General features: G+C 33.1%; 1 pseudogene; it reads right to left on the reverse strand.

The window, feature by feature from the left end:
• Positions 1-3,891: 3,891 nt before the first annotated feature.
• On the reverse strand, positions 3,892-6,780 carry LOC102613170 (agamous-like MADS-box protein AGL11; annotated as a pseudogene).
• Positions 6,781-15,939: the final 9,159 nt, after the last annotated feature.

The following is a 15,939-nucleotide window of genomic DNA, read 5'->3' on the forward strand; positions in this document are numbered from 1 at the left end:
AGCTAGTTATATGGGCTAAAAAGATGTAGTGATGCATAATAAAAAAAAAAGATAAATAAAGTGGGTTGACTAGCATTTTTGTTTGACTTGAGATCGTATTATTTCTAAGCTGAGGGCATATTTATTTCATCTTGGTGAGAGCATGTGATATCACTCCCTTATTATTTTCTCTCAATTACCATTCATTGGAGTGACTATTTTTATTGGGTTTAATTTCTTTGTGAGAGTGTCACTACTTCCAGTGAGATTTTGGGGTTTGACATGTCATTCTTGAAAGTAGCTATGACAAAGTCTACTGGGCTGATTCATGTGGATGGTTGATGTGGGTGTGATGTTGCTTTAGACTGGAGATAATGCTTATACTTTTATTTGATTGCTATCATTAATCTAATTGAATAAACACGAGTGTTTCTAAATAAAATAAAATAAAAAATCATTTTGAATTTGAATTTTGTTTTCGCTTCATTTGCTAGGGACTAGCAATAAGCTGGTTGGGGGGTGTGTTGAGTGTTAGAAAATGCATATTTATAAAGGAGAAAACTATCATTTTACATTTCAAGTCTTACTAACACCTTTACTTTTATGAATTTAACATTCTTTTGATTTAATTTCGTTTGTTTTATTTTAATTAAGTATTTTATGTATTTTAGGGGCATCATAGTCATTTCACAATAAACGAGAAATCAGATGGCAAAACGGACATCACTTTTGAACTCAGGACGGTCGAAAACCTTAGGAGGAGCATAAAAGGAAAAACGGCACTGTTCACATGTACGGTACTATTCACGTGTACGGTACTGTATACGTTACTGTTCACGACACTGTTCACATAGACGGATGATGACGTGGCATTGACCGATGATGTGGCATTGACTGATGAGGTGTCACGATCTTGTTGGGCTAAAATTCTTATGTACTGTTGATGGTGACGTGGCAGCATATCAGTGGACGAAAAATCTCGCGTACGGTACATGCATCACACAGGATTATTTTCAACCAAACCGCGTTACTGTTCATCCGAGTCAAACCGCGTTACTGTTCATCCGAGTCAAACCGCGTTACTGTTCATCCGAGTCAAACCGTGTTACTGTTCATCCGCGTGGTCAAACCGCGTACTGTTGACTGATGACGTGGCACAATCCTGAGCGTCCAAACTGTTTTTAATCCGATGGTTATGATTTACTCCATGTATCTATAAAAAGGGGGCCTCTCCCCCCCTAATTTGATATCTCTGAATCCATTTTTGGACTCCATTTTCTGTAATTCCCTCTCCATCTTGTATTTTCTTCGTATTTTAATAAATTCCCATTTTGCCCCTAGTTTAATTATGAGTGGCTAATTTTCTTTTAAGCTTGGGTTGAAGGTGAAGTCTCAACATGTGTCATGGGCTTAATTTGGTAAATTTATTTTCTCTTCCCCTCTAGTTTTTGTGGATATTTTGACTTCTCGTCGACAAATAATAATAAGCTTGTCTAGATACCGCTTTGGTTACACTGGCTCTCTAGTATAAGATTATTATTATTTGGCACGGTAAGCCCTTAGCACCATATTGATTAGAGCGTGGTTCATGAGGTGTGGATTCCCCCCTCATGATTTAATTGGTATTAATAAGGAATATTTAGCCCATGATGCATGTTGATACGGATCCCGATACCCAAGTACGTCATTTCAATAGATTTCGCTTCAATTTATTTTCGCCATTGCAATTCCAATTTTAGAATCTCAATTCCAATTTTAGGATAATTTAAATCACTTCCACCACAATTTCAACCACCCATTTACAAAATTAATTCTATATATAATTAAAGTCCACCTCCTCGTGGGATCGACACTCATCACCATTGATCTATACTATAATAGATTCGTGCGCTTGCGAGTACATTAAAATTTGCACAACAATATTCTAATTTTGTTAAAAACAGAATAGCCACATTCAAAATAAGTTTTTTGGAAAATATAGTTAGGTACATGGAACCTAATCAAATAGCTGTGTAGTTTAAATATTCCTTTCCAGAGTTTTAATTTATAGCAAGGCAGTAGAATGAACTAGCATAAAGCGAGATCATATTCAACATTAATCTGGATTTACTGTAACAATTTGTGTACTATGTGTCTGAGGTGCTAATAAGTTTTACTTTCCACAATCCTGGAGTGTGGCAAAATCAAAAAGTTAGTATATTCTTTAATACCTTATATTTTGGGTTTATCTGTATTTTTTTAAGCTTTTGTTTCTACCATTTGTCAATGATTTAAAGAAGAAAGTTGTGCCGAATATGGTGAACTTAGCAACTCCCTTTGCAATTGATTAAAATAATTAATACTTAAGAATTTTCTTCTTTTAAGTTGGAGTTTTATATTTCCATTAACCAATCTTTATTTGTATTATACTGCTACTCTAGGGCTTAGTGACATGTTTTCTGACTGATATTGGTGCTTTTTTGATAGGTTGAGTCTAAGCTCAAAGAGACAGCTAGGCTCGAACAGCAATTGACAGAGAAGCAAGCTACTCCATTAAAAGGAGAAGAGGTTGCACAATTAGCTCAAATGAAGTCGAATGACGAAATTCGTAAGCTTAGAGAGAATCTTGAAAGAGGTCAGAGGGAGACTGAGGAGCTTCGTAAGCGAGCTGAAAAATGAGGGTGTGCCATTCTTTGACCTAATCACCTGCAGACATTATATGCCATTGGCATGAAAATCATCTAAAGTGTATTTTTTTGTCTCTCGTACCTTTTCAGATAATATTTGAAGTTAATACTGCATTTATTCTCAATGTTTTACTACAAGTCAAGAAGCTTGTATCCTCTATTATGTAAATGTTCCCAGTCCAATCTCAAGTGCGGTCTTAAGATAGTATTATATGGAAAAATTGTATTGACATCAAATGAAGTTTCTTTTATGGAGCCGCTTAGAATCTTTTCTTACACGATGAATCCAAAGAGATTTGATTCCTTTTCCTCCTTCAGCTATCTTTTTTCCACATTTGTAACAAATACAACCCAAAATATGCCCTTTTAGCAATCAATGATTTTCCCAAAAACTCAAACATACACTTGAGTTCACATGTACCTTCATTTTTTGGTTTTCACTCTTCTAATGTCACATCACTTTGTATAAATAGTTTGTTTGTATATTATTTACTCATTTCGTATAATAGGGTAATCCTAACATCTAAGAGAGTTGCACTAAAAACATGTTTAAGATTGAGGTGCTGTAACTTTTAAACTACAACTGCTGTAGAAATAAAAGTTAATAGTGTATAGTAAATATAATTTTTAATAATAATTTTGAAAAAATTATTAAAGATATAATAGATTTTTTATCATACAAGTAAAAAATCATATCAAAATAGTTTTCAAGTTATATCAACTAGTGTTTACCAAACACTTTAGTGCTGTAGATTTTAAGCTAGAACTGCCCGACCTCAATCTCAAATGCACCTTAAAACCACCAAACCTATGACCCTTCTTTGATTCACACCAAACTTCAACTAGCTCATAGTCTAGGTTTATCAAGTACAATATTTATTTATGTATATATGACACAATCTTTATTTACCTTACATATACTGCAAATCCTTTGACATCATACAATATCAGTTTTATAGATATTGAGTTTCAGCATAATAATTGGTCTCCCAAGGAGAAGAAGCCAATGATATGTCAGCGTAAGTAATTAAGTTACACATAAACTCATCCAGTTTCATATATTAGTGGTTTAAAAAATAAGTATCAAGTAGCACACACATTTAGTAGATAATGTAGTCTGATTGTAGATCTCGCACTGAGATGCCACAAGCTTGATCTTCAGCATCTAGCTTATCTGTAAACGGGAGAAAACATTAATGCACGCGCAACACGAGCGTGTAGAAATGAAATGCGATGGGAGAATTAATTACCTAAGATGGAGTATCTTCTTGTCCGGGTCAGAGTAAGCAGTGCCACCACCCTTGATGATAGAAGGACTGACATGACCCGCCCCAACCTACATGTCAGAATTAAGGTGAATCGTGGGACTAATAACTAAAACATGTGGCACAAATTTAATTAATGAAAATATGTGTAAAATACGACTTTTTCCTATAAACACATAACAACCTCTGTGCATTTCATGAAATCATATATGAATTCAAAACTTGCATAACTTCTGTCTCATTATACATACTGACATTACATGTATATTTACATATAAAACATAAGCAACATAAAACGTGCTCAAAATGCAAGACATGCAGCAATGCGTCTCGTGGCCCAACCTCAATTAACTAGAATTGATCTGCATGAAATCCTGCGGAATCCTAGGAGGAAAAGGGTAAATAAGAAAATAGTGAGCTTGCGGCTCAGTGAGTGGATGTAATATTATATTAAAAATATTAACAGTAATAATTATAATAAAGTATGTGTACTAGTGCTTATACATAATCATGTAACATAGCTCCACATTGAATACCACACATCAGCAAACATGGAATTCATACATACATACATCACAAACTGCACCAAATAGTACCTAGGGGAAATAACTCTCAATACTCGTCGGGATCATCATCGCACGAGTAGAGTGAGGGAAAAACCTCTCAATACCCGGCGAAATTTAGCTACATCGCTCGGATAGAGTAACCTAACTCTCAATACGCATACGCATAGTCTACAGGGACGGGTACATATATGGTGACTGACAATCACATCTCATGACTCAATCAAACATATAAGATGCGTGCATATAATCATAACATGATATTAAAACATAAATGCTTCATGGAATACATAATAGTAATAATAGTATCCACTCACAGATCCTGTTTCACTCTGGGGTTTGCTAGGGCTCTTGTAGGTTCCTGGATTCTCGAGTTCCTTCTAAAATACAGGGTTCGAAAATTAACTGTTAGAATTGATATAATAACTTATACGTATTGTGCAAACTATAACATAATTGCTCAAATTTCATAAATCTATTACCCACTGGTTCAACTGGATTTAATCTAACTATCCAGTTCTAATTTCCATATTATTTCCTCTTAGTTCCACTTTATTTCTCACACTCAACTTCTTTCTACTTCTTATCTTCTTTTCGTTTCTTTTTTCCTTCTCTTTTCTCTCGATTTTTCTTCTTTTCTTCTCTTGATTTTGATTTCACTTCGGAAATGGAAGCACAAATGAGAGCTGCTTTCAATTATTTCCAATTATATGTACATGGCCACCGGCTCACAAGTGAAGCATGCATGTCAAATATGCATGTGTCAAGCAAGGAGTGAACTTGGAATGTGGAGAAATGGTGAAGCAGGCAGCTGGCTATTGCTGTTGAAATCAACCATGTTTGGCTCTTTTTTTTTTCCAAGCGGTGCAAGACGAGGACTGAAGAAAATCTGAGACGCTAATGCATAGATTGCATTCAACTCTTACCCAGTCACCATCTTTGCTTGCTGAAACCTCTCCATTTCTACTATCTGAGTTTCAGAAACAATGTAATTTTAATAATGTGTTAAAATTTTGGAAGAGGGCGAGAAAAAATGCATTATACATAGAACGGACTGATTTGCATACCTTTGATCGGAGACACATGCTTTCATTTGCCAGCTCAACCTCCTATGAAATGAAAATGTTAGAGTTCCATAAAAGCTTAGAAGAAAATGAAAAAATTACTAAACAGGATTTAATGAATTTTAATTATTAGCCATTTATGCAAGAACTCAATTTCAGCTAGCAGCATTTCATGCTGTTGCACAGAACAGGAAACAGATAAAGCAACAAATTATTTTCAAAATGACATAAATTACATATACTGAACGTATATCGTTAAAGTTTATGCAATTTATTATTGCAAAACAATTGTGTATTGCTCAAATTCAATTATTTTTTTCCAGTCGATTTCATCCATGCATAATGCAACTAATTAATTACCTTCCGGGACCTGATCCTAGTGATGCCTCGCTCAAGCCTATTCTCCAGTTGCTTAAGCTCCTTTACAATTAAAGAACTCAGAGAATCACCCATCAAATGCCTATATGAAGAGTCAAGAGTGAGATAACTAATCAAAAATTCAATTTAAATTGTATATTTTGGCATAAGTAATGAACTATGCTTAATATGAAAATAATTGTTGATGAAATAATTGAAAATACCTATTAGAATTCTGTGACATTTGAATTTACTGCCGCAGCTTTGCTGACTCCTGCTGATAGTACTGTTTCCATGGGTAGCATGTAATGGGAGAAGTTAAATTTTTATTGGGAACTTTATTTTTCAAAGCTAGCTATGTGGTAATAAATGATAATAACTTGTTTTTTTTTCGCCTTTTCATAATAAGATATATTCCTAGCAACGCCTGAATTTATAGCTTAAATTAATGAATTACTTACTTGAGCATTAATCTCAGTAAAAGTGCCGTAATTTATTTAGTTTATAGCTTAAATTACATATATTTACACACACACGCACACACACTAGGAACAGCAGGTTATATTCATCAAATTAATCTAAAAGTAACTAACTAACTAGATAGCTCAGCTTCTTTTCTTTCTTAATGAATTTCTACACTTGGTAGATTCTCAGCAAGTTTAGCAATAACCTTTAGGAACTCTAGATAATCTGGGTCTTTGGTGTCCACATCAAAACCAAATACAGCTTATTACTATAGTTCTTCTAAAAACAATAAGAAGATAAAGAAAATAAAGGCATGCTTGTAATTGTTGAGGTTTTACATACCTTTGAAATTTAGTAGCTTAAGTGTATTGGTAAAAGCCACAACACTTCCACCCAAAAGTATCCTAAGTTTTTTTTTCATAATAAAAAAATTACCTTTAAAAATGTTGCCTTCACGACTATCCTCTCTAGAACAAGGCTAGGGAACACGTTGTGATGGAGCATATTCAACAATAGCCTTAAACTGAGCACCTAAACGAGAGCCCAATAACACATATAATTAACCAAACAGAAAGTGCCCTTTTCATTTAAAACAACATAAGCTTATTCCAAGGATTTGTCCCGACCATATCCCCAAAATCAGGTATTTAGCTAAAAATACCCTCATACTCCAAAATTCCTTGCATATGCCTTTTTTAAAGTGTAAATATGAAATTACCCTAAATAAAAACCTAAATCATCTCAAGCATTCACAACCAAGCCGCAACACAACCCCCAAATTTCATTCACGACCAGCCAGCACTAGCCAGCACTATCATTCACGACTAGCGTTCTCCAGGAACTCTGGTGAAGTCGCTTCAGTGGGCTTTGAGGTGAGGTGAACACCAACGATACTTCTACTGCTATTATTTCGCACTCTTTTTGCTACTTGTTCTAGCACCTAAATTTGCTATTTTAAAGGGAAATTGGCCAAATTAAAGGTGAGTCACCACATTTACAATTGATTTTAGCATATGCTGGTTTTATTGCATTGTTTTTTGTTACCCTATTTTGAATATCTTGTCAAAAAATCAAACTTCAAGTTGACAATCTTGTGCAAAACCCATGGTGGGTTTTAGCTTTGCTTCAAGAGTAATCATCAATGGAACTTTCTTATTGGGGTTTTTAATTCACTAATTTTAATCCTTCACATTGTAATATTTACTTAAGCAACAACTCTATGCATATTTAACCGTTCGTGTGAAGATCAAAATCTGATGTGCCTCAAACCTTAGGATAAGGAACTGTTTGCTATAATTACTAGTACAAATGCAGCTGAAGCTGGACACTTTTTCCTTGTGAGATTCCAAGTTTTTCATTTGTGGTTGAAAGAAGGATTCACTTGTGATATATTACAAAGAAGTAAATCTAGTGCTTATTTTTCGCCTAAATGGAGTGTTGTGTATATAGAAAGGCTGAGAAAATTGATCATTTGTCTATTGCTTCATGTTTAAGGGTGTTATATTAACAAAAAGACAGTGAAGTTTTTTTAAGTCATTCCAACTTCTTCTACCTCCTTTTTTTATGGATAATCATTACATTTTCTTAGACGTTAGAAAGCTAAGTCTTTGTGAGGTTATATTGTGCACTTTTTATTTAGATTATTTGGCAAGAAATGAATAGGAGAGCTCTTGATGATGCTTACGAGGGACTTATTTTTTTTCTATTTTGTTTTGCCTTAATGTTGGCTACTCGTTCATCTTTACTATAATCCTTCCATTGGATCTAATAAATCTATTAGGCTGACAATTTGTTTATGCATTACTTTATTTTCTACAGAGGCAAAGAATCATTTATGGTTTTTATACTCAACTGTAGTGGTGTAATGCATACTTTACTCGACTGTAGTCGTGTAATGTATGTTTTACTCGACTATAGTCGTGTAATGTACACTTTACTCAACTGTAGTTGGGTAATGCATATTTTACTCAACTGTAGTCGTGTACTGGATACTTTAATCGACTATAATCGTGTAAGGAAAATTACTCTCAACCCGAATGACGTGTAATTTTTCTAATTGGTTTAGAATTTATTATTATGCAACTTTATTTGTATTTATATTATAATTCAAATATTTTCTTTTTGTTTATGCAAATGGAACCAAAAATCAAGGAATATGAATACTTCAAAGCCAAGATTTCTAACCGATCATCACTAGATGCAGTGGAGGGCATAAAAATTAAACTCTTTGAGGAGCATAAAAGTATTTTCAGGCATTCTTGTTTCGATCATATTTTGGATGTGAAAGAGCTAAAGCTTTTGCTCAGTTACTCCACAACATACTACTGATAGAAGTGAAGTCCGATGAGAAGAAAATGTGGTTTAGGATTGGCTGTTTGCGGTGCTAACATGATTAAATTGCAGTCCATTATATGAGCCCAATCGTGCGAGTACATAATATCCCGCAACAAAAATCAAGGTATGTATGTGTGTGTGTATATATATATATATATATATATTATTTTTTTCGACTTAACAATAAGAATGGTGATTTCTAGCAATTGATTTATATGAATTGTTTTAGTAGTGATTTTAGAGCATTTTTGTTGCGGTACTTGAAAGTCTTGGCCCATGGACTTGATGTCAATTCATATTGCCAACAAGAAGATGTTACACAATTTCAAAAAACATTGGCTGTTAAATTATTTGGGCAGAGTTCGTTGTTGGTATAGATTCAAATGCTATTGGTGTCAATATGCAAGTGTACACAACAAGTAATATAATGATGAGTATTCAAGATCGTCTCCACAGGGATTGATGTTATCAGACTTGCTACAACAATATTAACAATGCAGATTTTGTTGTAAATTAAAATAAACCAACTAATGAAATTAATAGACTAATTAAAATAAGAACGCAATACATAAAATACAACAAAGTAAATTATCATGTCAAACTCAAAGATCAAACCAATGGGAATATAGAGTAATTGAGTTAATAAACTCTCTTAATGGTTTTGACTGTTTTTCCAATATTTGGCTCAGTTGCTATAGCATCTGCTACAGCATTGGGCAGAATCCTAATGTATCCTCAGCCGTCGCATGTTGGATATCTTATATTTATATGCAACCTAACAGTGATCAGTTGTTATGCTAACATTAGATATAACATTACACGCTTAGGTTCTAATTACCCTATAAGGTGAATTCCTATATCTAGTTCATCACTAATCTTAGATCAAGCATGACCCTTTTGGAATCAAGTGAAACTCAATCCAAGAAACTGAATCTAAAACCAAATATTGCTTTGATATGTTCTACTAAGATAGACCCTTTTGTGGCTCTTCCTTAACTAGTATCATTAAATGGGTGATCAACTAAAATAATAAATAAAAGTAAAAACTATCAAAACAAAATGCTATAACAAACATGCAGCAACACATATTTTCAGTTAATAAATCATCAAGATTGTTTATCACTCAACCACAAATAAATTTAGTTCATGATTTGTAAAAGAAAAATAAAGAACAAAGTTCCAGCCATCAAACACATCTTAATGACTAAAAAGTAAACAAGAAAACAAGAGAAGAATAAGAAGGACTGAGTTTCCAATTGATTTATGCAAATTCTTCTCTTGTGCATCCCTTAATCTCTCTCTTGAATCTTGTTTTTCTTTTGTTTCTTTGTGGTTTTTCTCTTTGGGTGATGACTCTCTCTTTTCTTTATGATGTGTGCTTCTTTTATAGTTGAAAATTAGGGTAAACGGAAGCCATGGTCACGCATAAGTCAGATTAGGAAATTACAGATCGCAATTATGCAATTATCCCGCACAGAATTTTCTCTGTCATTGTTCTAAGATTGCTATAGCAATGGTTGTTACAGCAACTGCACTGTTCTAGATTTGTTTCAATTCTCTTGTAGTCAAGTTCTTTTCCATCTTTTGCAAGTCTATTACATCAGCATTCCTTCCTTGAAATTTAGGCTTTTGGACACCTACAATTATGCATATGATTTAGCGCACACAAATTATTCTAAATCAAATAAAATTTATTACGAATAAACTAAGATGAATGTTTATGTAAAATATAACAAAAATACAATGAAAACACATTATTTACTCTATAAGTATTATTGATTTAAGTCTAAAAGTGTCATGATAACTCTTATTTCCTAGACTTATCAGTCGTTGAAAGAAATTACATAGTGTCCCACCTTTAAAAACTTCATTGATGTGTCATTTTTTGCGTTACTTATCATGAGATGTAATGGTTACAATAGAGATATTGTTGATATTTGATATCATTAAAGATAATTTGATATCATACATATGATTTATTTTTTTGTTAAGTATATTAATGAAAGAGAAGATAGTTTTGTACAATGTATGTGATATAACAGGATGATCATATATGCTAAAGGAATGCTCAGCCCAAAGACACGGCTGTAATCGGGTATTTTCACAGATACTCGATTATAGTCGAGTATTTGCAAACATATATGACCAGTTGGTATTTGCATTAGTACTCAATTGCAGTCGGGTATTTTCACAGATACTCGACTCCTGTCAGGTATTTTGACAGATACTCAATTGTAGTCAAGTATTTACAAACATACATGACCAACTGGTATTTTCATAGATACTCGACTGCAATCGAGTATTTTCACAAATACTCGACTGTAGTCGAGTATTTGCATGCATGCATGACTAGATTATATTTTCTTAGGTACATGACTTCAGTCAGGTATTTTCATAGATAAATGATTATGGTGGAGTATTTAATAAATACACACTTATAGTTGAGTATAATTAGATATACATGACAATAGTCGGGTAACAGCTAAAATACACGATTATAGTCGGGTACGTGGACATAGAACAAAAAATCAGCTAAATCATTCATTATAATGACAACACAATCAACATATGTTTTAACATAGCAAACTTCAATTTAACAAATAACAAAAGTAGTTGTACATCAAATAACATAGATCCAATACATGTTTGAATCGTAAATAAGTCCTAATACAATGGAAGTTGGTGCACAATCATCATTATTATTTGCATGCTCACCCCAAACACTCGGCTCATGTATTATAAGCTCCTGGTTGCCTCCCTTTGAAAACAACATAAGCCACACAAACATGTTTATCCCTCTGCAAAAAACAAAATGGTAGAAATTTATCAACTAACTATTATAGATATTAAAAAAAATTAAAACAACAAAAATGACAAGTATGTAAGGTTCATAGTAGTATGTGCGCTTGTTTCTGTTTTATTCGGTCCAACTATGGGCTCATTGTTAGATAATGAGATTGGTGCACTGTAAATTAGTCGATTATGTTCTCGAGAACCACACCTACCACACTTACGGTGCAACTTCCTTCACCTTGTGATGCTATCCTAATTTCTTGTGGCCAACCTTTTTTCCGCTTTTCCACAGAGGGCAAAACCTCATTACCATGCACTTTCTCTTAAACCTCCCATTCTTCTTCTGTGCCAACAAGATAAATTGTTTTATGTGTATGCTGCAACTTATGCTTCATTGGAATACTAATGAGAACACATATCATATATAGACAATGTTTCTCGATACCTAGAAATAGCTAATGCATGTTGTTGGTATAATTCAAATGCTATTGGTGTCAATGTGCAAGTGTACATAACAAGTAATATAATGATGAGTATCGAAGATCGTCTCCACAGGGATTGATGTTATCATATTTGCTACATCAATTTTAACAGTACAGATTTTGTTCTAAATTAAAATAAAATAATAAATGAAACTAATATACTAATTAAAATAAAAATGCAATAAATAAAATGCAACAAAGTAAATTATCTCGTTAAACTCAAAGATAAAACTAATGGAAATATAGAGCAATTGAGTGAATAAACTTTCTTAATGGTTTTGACTATTTTTCTAATGTTTAGCTCGGTTGCTACAACATCTACTACAATACTTGTAACACCCCAAATCTAACACGTGCGGAGCACGTGAAGAAGGAGGTTACTCACAAATCATAATCTTTACTCATAAGTTTCAAACTGAAATTCCTCCAATTCTTATTCAAATAAATCCATAAATTCAAACGTCTAATACTAAATAATCTTTCCCGAGGACATAAAAATAATAACAAAAGTCTCAAACTCCAAATTACACGTTCATAATAGAAATAACTAAATAGAAACACGAGTCTATTCCTCCTCTTATTCAACGGCAAACGAAAACTGGAAATTACTAACTCCAAAGCTAAGCGCACCTCTCAAAAGAAACTTAATCTGCAAAAAGTAATGACGAGGGGTGAGCCGTCAACTCGGTAAGTAAAACCATTCCTAACACACTAGGCCTATCGATACCAAAAATATTGCAAGCCTTCTTTTGTTTAAAGAATATATCATAATCCATAATTTTCATAAAACGATATATCACAATAACATAAGATAAATTCTTAATAATTCAGAATATTCAAAAGCATATTTACTTACGAAGCAAATCATGTAATACGTATACAGAAACAAAAAGGTTAGCTCATGTCACATAGTGTCACCTATAGTCCCGGTGACCCGGCCAGAAACAGAATCAGAATATCGTGTGCACACTCAGAACAGAAACCCAATACTGGTCCAGACAGATATATCGTATATTACGATCAGAATCAGAATCAGAATCAGAATAACTATGGACAATGAGCCAAAACATTAAGAATCTCATACAATCATCAATAATTGAAATCAAACATAGGTACAAAACATTCGCATTAGTTTCATAAAAGTTCATATCAATAATTTAGGCTTGCATAACACTTTATAAATAAAATCATAAAAGTAGGCATGTAACAAAATAACTTACATATTCAAAAGCATTTATAAAATACTTTGTTAAAGAAAATTTAGCTTTAAAACATTTACATAAAACTAATTTTGTTATCAAAATCAATTAATCCTTTAAGTAGTATAAAAACATTTATACTTATAATAATAATATCAAAATACTTATACATATCTAGTATACGAGGAATGAAGTTACTTACCTCGGCAAATGAACTTGAATTAACACACCTCTAAGCTTCTAAGAGCCTCAATCACCTTCAACTCCTTAAACAAATACAAGATATGACAATTAATGACTTATTCTAAGAATCTGATTTTTTTTCTAATTCATACCCGTGCAGGTCTGATTCTCAGAATTTTAACTCTTAATCTAAAACTCAGAATGATATAATATCCTATGGAACTATTCTGGACATCCATGAGTACCCCATGTAAAATTTACAAGAGGATCCGATATCAAAAACATTTTAAAAACTATTTACTTCTCGGCAAACTCGAAACTGTTTTCACATAATCTAAACCAAACAGGACGGGGTCCGTGATTTTTATAAAATAAAATACTAATCAGAAAATTATAAAATTAAAACCGGAAATCCTAGACACATATATTAACCTACATATAAACTTTCATAATTTTCCGAGTTCATTAGATGGTACAAATAGTCTTGTGAATCCGATCGCAATGCTGGAATCGCAGTTTTCCAGTGCAGTGGTTTCTATTTCGAAAATACATATAAAATTCAAACCGAAGTCGAATTCAATGAAATAAAATTTAATCAAGAAGCCCTACATGTCTAGTTTCCAGAAATATAAAGTTTATAAGAAAATTCGTTCAGGAAATATAGCTTTAAATTCGAGATACTCATGCTGTCCAGAATTATCCTGTGCTTAAAACGTCAAGGATTGATTAACTAAACTCATAATAAATCAAAACCTTAAACAAAACCTAAATATATTCTAAACCATGCATTATGATCTACAACCATTAGAATCGTGCCAATATAAACCCTAGCTAGATAGAGTGATTAGAAATCTGTTGAGAACATGGAGAATAACTTACCTGTCGCTTGATTCTCTCCTGAACAAAGGTTTGAATCCTAGGATTTGGGTAAGAGCGTAAAGAGCAGCAGGGAAGAAGAATAAACGTTGTGAATTTAGGGTTATGGGAGAGAAAAAGTATGAATTTATAGGGAGTCTTAAGAAACCCTATTTAATTAGGAAAAATAACTATTTTCCCAAAATTATCTCATAAATAACCTCTTAATAAGGGTTATGGGCCATCCATAATTCGCAATGAAAGCCCAATTTCCATAACTTAATATATATGAGAATTTCTGGCGTTACAATACTGGGCATAATCCTTATGTATGCTCAGATGTCGCATGTTAGATATCTTATATCTATAAGTAACCTAACAGTGATAAGTTGTTATGCTAACATTAGATATTGCATTACACACTTAGGTTTTATTTATCCTACAAGGTGAATCCTTATATTTAGTTCATCACTAATCTTAGATCAAGCATGGCCCTTTTGGACTCAAGTAAAACTCAATTCGAGAAACCCAATTTAAGACCAAGTATTGCTTGATATGTTCCACTAAGATAGGCCCTTTTGTGGCTCTTCCTTAGCTAGTATCATTAAATGGGCGATCAACCAAAATAATGAATAAAAATAAAAGCTATCAAAATAAAATGTTACAGCAAACATGCAGCACCATATAAATTCAGACAATAAACCATCAAGATTGTTTTTCACTCAACTATAAATAAATTTAGTTCATGAGTTGCAAAAGAAAAATAAAGAACAAAGTTTCGGCCATGAAACACATCCCCATGAATAAATAGTAAACAAGAAAACAAGAGAAGAATAAGAAGGACTGAGCTCCTAGTTGATTTCTGTAAATTCTCCTTTTGTGCAGCCCTTAATCTCTCTCTTAAATCATGTTTTTCCTTTGTTTCTTTGTGGTTTTGTGTCTTTGGGGTACGGCTCCTTTTATTCCTTATGATGTATGCTTCTTTTATAGCTGAAAATTAGAGTAACGGAAGCCTAGGGCGCACATAAGTCGGAGTATAAAATTGCAGATCGCAATTCTGCAAGTATCCCGTATGAAATTTTCTCTATCGTTGTTTCAGGATTGCTACAGCAACGGCTACAGCAACAGCTACAGCAACGGCTACAGTAACAGCTACAGCAACTGATTGTTCCAAATTTATTTCAATTCTTTTGTAGCCATATTCTTTCCTTATTTTTGCAAGCCTATTGCATCAACATTCTTTCCTTGAAATTTCAGCTTCCGGACACCTACAATTATGCATATGATTTAAGCACACAAATTATTCTAAAACAAACAAAATTTATTAAAAATAAACTAAGATGAATGTTTATGTAAAATATAACAAAAATGCAATGAAAGCACATCATTTACTCTCTAAGTATTATTAATTTAAGTATAAAAGTGTCATGATAACTCTCATTTCATAGAGTTATCACACCCCCAAACTTAAACCATTGCTTGTCCTCAAGTAATGACAACAACACTACACAATCATGCAACAAATAACTTTAACTCTGTCATCAAATTTGTAAGGATTCTTCCACCCTTAGATCACACTCCTAATCACGCAAAATAACCATAGTAGTTCAGTTCTAAACTTAGGTTTCATTCTGTCCAAAGTGTGTGTGTGCCACTTTTATCAAGTTCTAGAGGTGCTACAGCATTACACAGACATTGCATATAATTCAGAGGTAGAATACAAATATATTCACA

The sequence above is a fragment of the Citrus sinensis genome, chromosome 3 (genome assembly GCF_022201045.2).
Source record: "Citrus sinensis cultivar Valencia sweet orange chromosome 3, DVS_A1.0, whole genome shotgun sequence".
Lineage (NCBI taxonomy): Eukaryota > Viridiplantae > Streptophyta > Magnoliopsida > Sapindales > Rutaceae > Citrus > Citrus sinensis.